Source organism: Lipotes vexillifer, unplaced genomic scaffold (genome assembly GCF_000442215.2).
Source record: "Lipotes vexillifer unplaced genomic scaffold, Lipotes_vexillifer_v1.1 scaffold397, whole genome shotgun sequence".
In the NCBI taxonomy this organism is placed as follows: domain Eukaryota; kingdom Metazoa; phylum Chordata; class Mammalia; order Artiodactyla; family Lipotidae; genus Lipotes; species Lipotes vexillifer.
The window spans coordinates 3,496,642-3,505,018 of NW_006772681.1; the positions used below are offsets into that span (position 1 = coordinate 3,496,642).

An 8,377-nucleotide genomic window follows, 5' to 3' on the forward strand; every position below is an offset into this window, starting at 1 on the left:
TGCTGAACCCACCTGAGTTATAACTAACTTTTTAAAGCTTCAAACGTGAAGGCCTAACCATGGAGGTATCTAGAAAATGCACTCATCAACAAATACTTAGGGATCATCTAATTTACCATGCTTATTTTGCGGAAGAGAAAAATAAAACTCAGGGAGAAATGACTTATCCAAAGTCACAGAGCAAGTTAGTGGAGGAGCTGAAAACGGAGGCTAGTGTCCCTGCCTCCCAGGGAGGGTTCTCTCTGCCATGCTACACCCTCCACGCTAGCTCTGGTTTGCCTCCAAAGGCTGTGTCTTTTTAAATTTTTCTTCTTTTCCCACTCACAGCCAGTCTAAAAAGGGCCCTCAGGATCGCCCACAAATCCCAACTTAGCTTCTTGACAAACACCTTAATGGCACGGCATTGCCTCTTGGCTGCCACCATCTCTCGAGTGGGTGGAAAGTGCACCAGCGGGAATTCCCTGGCGCTCTGCACAGTGTCCTTGGCCCACTCCCAGGAGGCCACCACAAGCCAGACAATCACCATGCCCAGGGAGGTGGCACATTTGGGGTTTTGGATCAGCCAGACACTGGGATGTCTGAGTTTCCCAATTCTGGGGAGGCTTCCTCCTATGGCCAGGAGGGTAGCCACGCGCACATTCACTCTCTGAGAAGCGAGGCGCCTTAGTCTTCCTTGCCCTTTCCAGTGCCTTCCTGCAAATCTGCCATCGTTTTCTGTCCGATGGGGCTTAACTTACTGATGAGTTTAGAAAAGGGAAGAAGGAAGACAAAGACCGGGGTCAGGCCTTAGTTTCTCAACTGAAATAGGCAGATGGCTGAAGTAGATAACCTCTAAGTAATTATATAAAGTTCTGTTACTTTAGCTTAATTGGATTGAGCGTGGAGCTGATCCTCACGGCCAGTCTTAAAGTCTAAGCTCCTCAGCAAGGCGCTCGGCAAGCCTCACTGTCTGATGCCAATGCACCTTTCTAGCCTTACCCTCCGACGTGTATGCCCCACCCTTCTATTCCCTACCCCAAGTGCCCCCTCCTCTAGCTACTGATCTACTTGTGTTGCCTGAAAACATCCTGCAAGTTTCTTCCTCTCTGCCTTTTTTCATTCCCTCTCCCTAGAAGGCCTTTCCCACATGGATACTGGCCTCTCCCTGATGAACTAATAGATAAATTTCCTCTGAAATGCAACTTGAATGTCACCTCACCTGGGAGGACTATCTCAAGGTTAAATGGACTTCCTCTGTGCTCCCATATGCACCCCTTACTTACAGCATCTTTCATAGTATATTATCAGTAGTGGTTTCCATGCCTGTCTCTCCTACTGAGCTCTTCCTCGTGGAGCTTACAGCCTGGAGGGGGAGGGAAACATGGAAAGACGAAACGTTTCATTCCAACGGTGATAAGTGAAGGAAAAGGAGAAGGTGCTGGGAAAGAAAGTGTGTGACAGGAGATCTAGGCTGTGACGTCAGGGATGGCCTCCCAGAGGATGTGACATCTCAGCTGAGACCTGTGTATGAGCAGAAGAGGTGAAGGTGAAGGTCAAATAATGAGTGTCCCAGGAAAAGAATAGCTTATTGAATCCCTGAGATGGGAAGGAGCCTACCTATTAAGAAAAGAGAAAGAAGGCCAGGGCAGCTGGAGTTGACTGAGAAGCTGGTATAAAAGGGAGCAGAGAGGTGGGGAGGACTTGGTGATGCAGGGCCTCAGAGGCCTGATTAAGCAGCCTGGGGGGGTTGCTGGGTACGAGGGGCTTGTGACACTATTTGTTCTACTTTTGTGTGCATTTGAAATTTTTCCATAATAAAAATTGAGAAGTGGCCATAATATTGTAATATTAGTTTAGCCTTTACCTTAAAAGCCATTTTAAGCAAGGTGAGAGTGGGAGTCACATACCAGATTTTTTTGTTTAAAAATTAAAAAAAATTAAATATTATAAGCATTCAGAAAGGCATAAAAATAATTTTTAAAAAACCCTTGGATAGGGGCTTCCCTGGTGGCGCAGTGGTTGAGAATCTGCCTGCTAATGCAGGGGACATGGGTTCGAGCCCTGGTCCGGGAAGATCCCGCATGCCGCAGAGCAACTTGGCCCGTGAGCCACAGCTACTGAGCCTGCGCGTCTGGAGCTTGTGCTCCGCAACAAGAGAGGCCGCGATAGTGAGAGGCCCGCGCACCGCGATGAAGAGTGGCCCCCGCTTGCCACAACTAGAGAAAGCCCTCGCACAGAAACGGAGACCCAACACAGCCAAAAATAAAAACAACAACAACAAAAAACCCTTGGATAATCACCAACCGGCTTTGTTAAATCTTGGCTTTTGCCATATTTGCTTCAGATATAACTGGCCCCTGCGTAGATTTATTTATTTATTTATTTTTTACTAGAGTAAAATTGCCTTACAATGTTGTGTTAGTTTCTGCCACACAGTGAAGTGAATCGGCCATACGCATACACACATCCCCTCCCTCTTGGACCTCCCTCCCACCCACCCATCTAGGTCGTCACAGAACACCTAGATTTATTTTTAAAAGGTCACTCTGGCTGCCGTGGGAGGAAGGATTAGAGGCAGCCAAGAGAGGCGTATCCGGTGGGAAGTTTCTGGAATCCAGGTGAGACAGGATGGAAGTTTAGACGAAAGTAGAGGCAACAGTGGTGGAGAGAAGCGGCCACAGGGAAGATCTGTTCAGGAGGTGGAAGTGCTGGGCTGGCAGCTGATTCTACTGAGGCAGGTGAGAGGAGGACCAGCTGAAGGATGGCTCTTTCTGGCCCAGTGCTTTTGGGGCACAGAGAATGGTATGCATGTGAGTGTTTGTGGTAGTTTTTAAATTATTATTGCTGGGACTTCCCTGGTGGTCCAGTGGGTAAGACTGCACTCCCAGTGCAGGGGGCCCAGGTTCGATCCCTCATTGGCGAACTAGGTCCTGCATGCATGCCGCAACCGAGAGTCCGCATGCTGCAACAAACATCCCACGTGCTGCAACTAAGACCCAGCGTATCAAAATAAATAAATAAGTTTTAAAAATTATTGCTAAGAGTTGTTAATAACTATGCCTTGCTTTTCTCTACCTACTTTGTGATAACAACGTGTCTGATTTTTGAGAAAATATTATGTCTTATAAATGTGGCTTTGCTGTTATCCTATAGATCATCAAAGCCTAGTTCCAAGTTGCCCTTGAAAATGAATGCATGGAGTAATGAGGAAGAAAAACCAGGGAAGGACTTGAACGAAATTGATCCTGAGGGCCAGTGAAACCAAATGATTTGTTCCAGAATTGCTCAGCTGGGGAGGGCCAGAGCTGGGGTGCACAACTTTTATCCACACACTAGAACAGGTATACAGACCTGAGTTGTGTGAAGAAAGCTAAAAGCGCCCAGGGCAGCAGCCAGCTCCCAGAACAACTCAGAACAGGTCTCGGTGCCTCCGTCCCCTCAACACGGCTCTGAGAATGTGAACAGGTCACTTCTCTGCTCAGAAACCTTTCATGATTCCTCTCAGTCTTTGGACAAAAGCCAATTTCACAGTCTGCTCTCAGCCTCCCTTTCCAGCCTCTTCTCAAACACTCTCACTGGAGATCGCAGTAACTCAAGGCCTCAGGCACATCAAATTCTCTACCATTTCCTAAATACGCCCTGCACGTGTGTGGATCCTTGGTTCATGTTTTCCTTCCCTCTGGACTGCCCCACTCACCGTTCTTTGTCTGTTTCCTCCCTCAAAGGTTCATCTTCGATACCCATCTTCTTCCTAGAACATTCCCTAACTTCCCCAACCCCATCTCCTCCCCCTTTGGTGCTTCCCCAGACCTTTAAACCTCTAGCATACATTGATTTTTCTTCAAAAAGGGTATGGATTTTTGAGTGCCAAGCACTATGAAGGAAGTTGGTGGGGGACACAGATAATACAATCGATTTTAAAATATTTATCAAGTATCTAGAATGTGCCAGGCACTGTGCTAGGTCCTGAGAAGTCATGGGCTGCAGTCTATTAAGAATTGCTTCCTCTGATTTTGAGTCTAAACTATACCATATCATAAGGCTAGGTTTAATCTCTAAGATTAATCTCTCTGGTACAACTGTAATTTAACATTTATTTGCTCTCAAACTACCTCTTTCAATGACTGGAGTGGGATATACCTGAAAGTGGGGGAGATTAGCTAAAAGGCTGTTACAGTAATCCAGAATAGGACAGTTTCATATATAGGGAAAACCTCAGATCTAGGACAGAAAACCCAGCTTCTGGTCCTTGCTTTACTGTTTATTAGCTCCATATGGGTCTCGGGACAACGTGTGGACAAGCCACATCATCTCTCTTAGTCTCTGTTTCCTCCTCTATAAAATGAGGATGATATCTTCCTAGTCCACCTCATGGGTTGTTGCCAGGATCAAGTGGGGCCAGGCACATAAAAGCATCTGGAAAATGCAAAGTGCTTTACAGATATGAGGCTATTAATGTGATAGGAAAAACCATAGTAGTAATAAGAGAAAATGATTTAAAAATGCAGCAGAGTAGACTCAGGTTAGGTAAAAGAAAGAACTTCCTAACAGTGAGAATTTTTTTTCAGACAAGAATGAAGACATATTGGAGGCCATGATCACATTGAAATACATTTTTGGCTTGGGAGTCTGTTAGTGCTTCTTAATAGGCCTACCCCACCCCTAAACTCATTTAGGGCTCTAACTTTCCTTGACTACAGGTGCAAACTGAGGAACTTTCTCCATCTGCCCAGAGCAGACCCCTCAAAACCAGTCTACAGAGCAGGAATCCATTAAGCCCTGGATCCTGGAGTCACACTCTGTCACTCATGTGGCCTGTGCTGGTTGGCTTGTCTCTTTCTGCCTATACTGACTTTCCTCAGAATCAAACTGGAAGTTAGGAGGGCCAAAAATCTATTTATGGGGCATTCTACTCAGCTAATAATAAGAGAAAGAGATGCTTTAAATAAACCAAACACAGGAAGCCAATTAGAGAATCAGTGGGACCCCCCTCAATGTGCAAAATACAAAAGAAAGACTCAAGAAAGCAAAGGAGAAAACAGATTGAACAAATTTTGGGGGGGGGGCTTTGTCTTTTGGTAATAAAAGATCAGAAATATGAACTCAAAGCCAAAGACGGTGAAAACGCTTTCAACCAAGAAGTCAGGAAACCAGGGAAAAGTTCTAGTTCTGAATCACCTACTGTCAGGCTTAGTGACCTTGGACAACTCACTTATGGCAATTTACAAAGTATCTGTTAAGTATCTGTTAAGTGCGCTTACTTAGGGATCTCTAAGGTCACCCGTACCCTAATTCTAACCCGTACATTAACACTAACCCGTACCCTAACACGTACCCTAACCCTAACCCGTTGTCGTACCCTAACCTGTACCCTAAACCGTACCTCTCAATTCCTCTCTATTGTATATCACTACCACTTGATGACAGCCTATATGAAAGAACTCAAGGGTGTCATTGTGGAACCACTGACAAGCGGAATAGCCTCTATTTTCATTGAAGGAAGGACAGGCAGGCAATGAGTTTTATCCCTAAGAAGGGTTTTAGAAGGCACCTTGAGACCACATGCCCATGAGTGTCTATTTCAGATGCATGTAACTTTTTGGCCTAAAGGATGAAGAGAAGAATCATTGGATGCTTTCTGAGTAATTAACAACGAACATTGAGAGTTGAGGACTGTGCTGGATCTAAAAACATAAAACACTTTGGTTGGGGAAGGCCCTGCCTAAGAACCACAACCCTTTTCCTGAAAATAATGTTTAAGTGTTAAAAAAAAAAATTAAATGACAAGCTGGCTGGAGCTGCCTCAAAGTGCTCTTCTGAGAAGAGAGAAATAAATGCCTAGAGAAGTCAGGGAGAGTTTCCTAGAGAGGCAGGGCTTGAGCTGGAACTTTAAGAAAGGAGGCAGATGGATGGGGGGAGGTACAGCATGTGTAAATGTCCAGGGAAACATGGTGAGCTTATCTTAGGATAAAGGAGAGACAAGCTTGTCTGGAGTAAGGATGTGTATGGATGAGCAGGGGGAAAGGCAGCTTCTAGTGAGGCGGTAGGGTGGAGTCAGACTGCAGAGGCCTTAAAAGACAGAGAGAGGACTAAGCAACGTTATCTTCTCGCTGAAAAGCATCAATATTTCTATAAGGTTTCAATCACGTGATCCACTAGGATTCAATGAGGGGATAATAGTGTGCAAACTGTCCACAGAAGGAGTGGATATAATTATCTTTCAGAAAGTTTTGGACAATATATTAGAAATGGAAAATGGAGACACCATGGAACTGAGGGTGATGAGGGCCTGAGAACTCAGAGAGAAAATGGTAGAAGGAAATACACAATAGAAGGCAATAAATAAATAGGTGGAAATAAATAAATAGATGGAGCTGGTCACGTCTCTAAATGAAAGGAGATTAAGAATGCAGGGGTCCCCAAGAGACCATGCTGGGACCTGTCTGATTTAAATTTTTTATCAGTGATCCAGAAGAAATAGAGCAAAGTGAAAATTTCAGGACCGCAGATCATACTAAGCCCTTTCAGGTAGGGACATGCTCTGCCAAAGGAGAGAGAGAGAGAGAGAGGGAGGGGGAGAGAGAGAGAGAGAGCTGAAGGAAGGTACTGAGTGGGACTCAAAATGGCAGATAATTGTCAACGTGGGAAATGTAAGGTAACAATGTACTCCGGTAAGGATGATACACAGATAGGGTGCTGTGTTCCAGGCTATCAGTTTTGACGCAGGAAAGGGATCGGGGAGCTACTGCGGATTGTTTCCTAAAGGCAGTGTCCTAATGTGCTGGGATCAGGAAGGCTGACAAAGAGATAGGCAGAAGCAGGAAGGGACCTAAAAATCAAAGAGGAAATTATCCTCCTTTGTGTAAGATGACAAGGTCCCATATCTGGGGAGAATGGTCAGGTTGACATCCATTGAAAGTTAGGACCCAAGGATATCTAGAAGAGGATAATTAAAATGATTCACGAGGATGAATGTGACTTTTCTAGAGGTGGCCTAGTATAAGGGGGAAACAAGTATGAAAAGACAAAGGCTGAGAGAGGTGGAATAATCAAAGCCTATAAAACTGATAAAGATAAGGAGTGGGTAGCATTACCTTCTCTCCCAATCCTAACATATTCAACCAAAAAGCCTCCTCTTAATGCTTGAAATATCATAGGAATAAAAGGGTTTCAGAGTTGAGATCATTTAGCTCTATCTCTTTGTATTAGAGATGGTAAAATTCAGGCTTAGAGAGGGCAAGGAAATGGCCCAAGGTCACAGAAGCCCAGGCCTCCTAAATCCCAGGCTAGGGTCTTTCAGCCTCACCCTGTGCATTCAGGAAGACTAAAGGAATCCTACTTTTTATAGGGTATAAACTCATGAAATGCATTACTTTGAGAGGAAATACAGCTGAAAACACAAACAAGCTAGGGAAAGTTTTCACTAAAAGTCAACAGCAATTATAAGGCATTTGGAAGAAAACTACCAGCAGGACTAGAGACTTTCTACACACCCTAATTTGGGGGGGGGATCATGCACCCCTTTGAGAGTCTGAAGAAATCTAGGGATCCTCTCCAAGAAAAACCCATTTGCACATACAAACACAATTTTACACAAGATTTCAGACTCCCTGAGTCCCATGCCCAATTAAGAATTCCTGTTCTGGCAGATTCTTCTGAACAAATAGACTGCTTCAACAAACACTCCGTCTCTTACAATAAGTGAGGCAATCACTCTGATATTCCTCAGCAAAAAAAAACACTGTCTCAACGTCACTTATCAGAATTGCAGACCTGTAGGTTGGAAGAGACCAGAGATATTACCTAGTCTAACTGCCCCCCGCCCCCGTTGTGTGACATAGGATAATATCATGGTTAAATATGTGGAGACTAGAGTCAGCCTGCCTAGGTTAGAATCCCAACTCCATTACTCACTAGCTGTGTGATCTTGGGCAAGTTACTTAGTTCTCTGAGTCTGTATCCTCATCTGTAAAATGAGGAAAATAATTACAAATATCTCATAGCGTAGTTACGAGGATTAAACGCGATAATTCACATAAAACTCAGCACCAGGCCTGGCACATAGTGAGTGCTCAGTCGATGCTAGGTGGCATTATTGTTATTATTATGCTTGTATCCAGGCAGGTATTATGCATGCATCCATCCAGTCCCCTCCTGGAGCTTTTGCTTGCACATGTCTGCGATGAGCAGCTCCGATTGTTACAAACTTCTTCTCATGTTGAGCGAAATTCGCCTTCTTGCGACCCTTACCCCCACCCCCGTTGGCCCTAGTTCTGTCCTGCGGGGCCACGCAGAGCAAGGCCGTCCTTCCTCCACGTGACAGCCCTTCACATACGAAGACAGTGATCGAGTCCTTCCCCCGTCCCCCGCCGCCCTCCCCGCCCCCCGCTCCCCCCCG

General features: G+C 45.1%; 1 protein-coding gene across 1 annotated transcript in view; it reads right to left on the minus strand.

Annotated features, from left to right (window-relative positions):
- Positions 1–8,377, minus strand: part of MMP24 (matrix metallopeptidase 24) — a 44,172-nt gene that overhangs the window by 35,061 nt on the left and 734 nt on the right. The window lies entirely within an intron of this gene.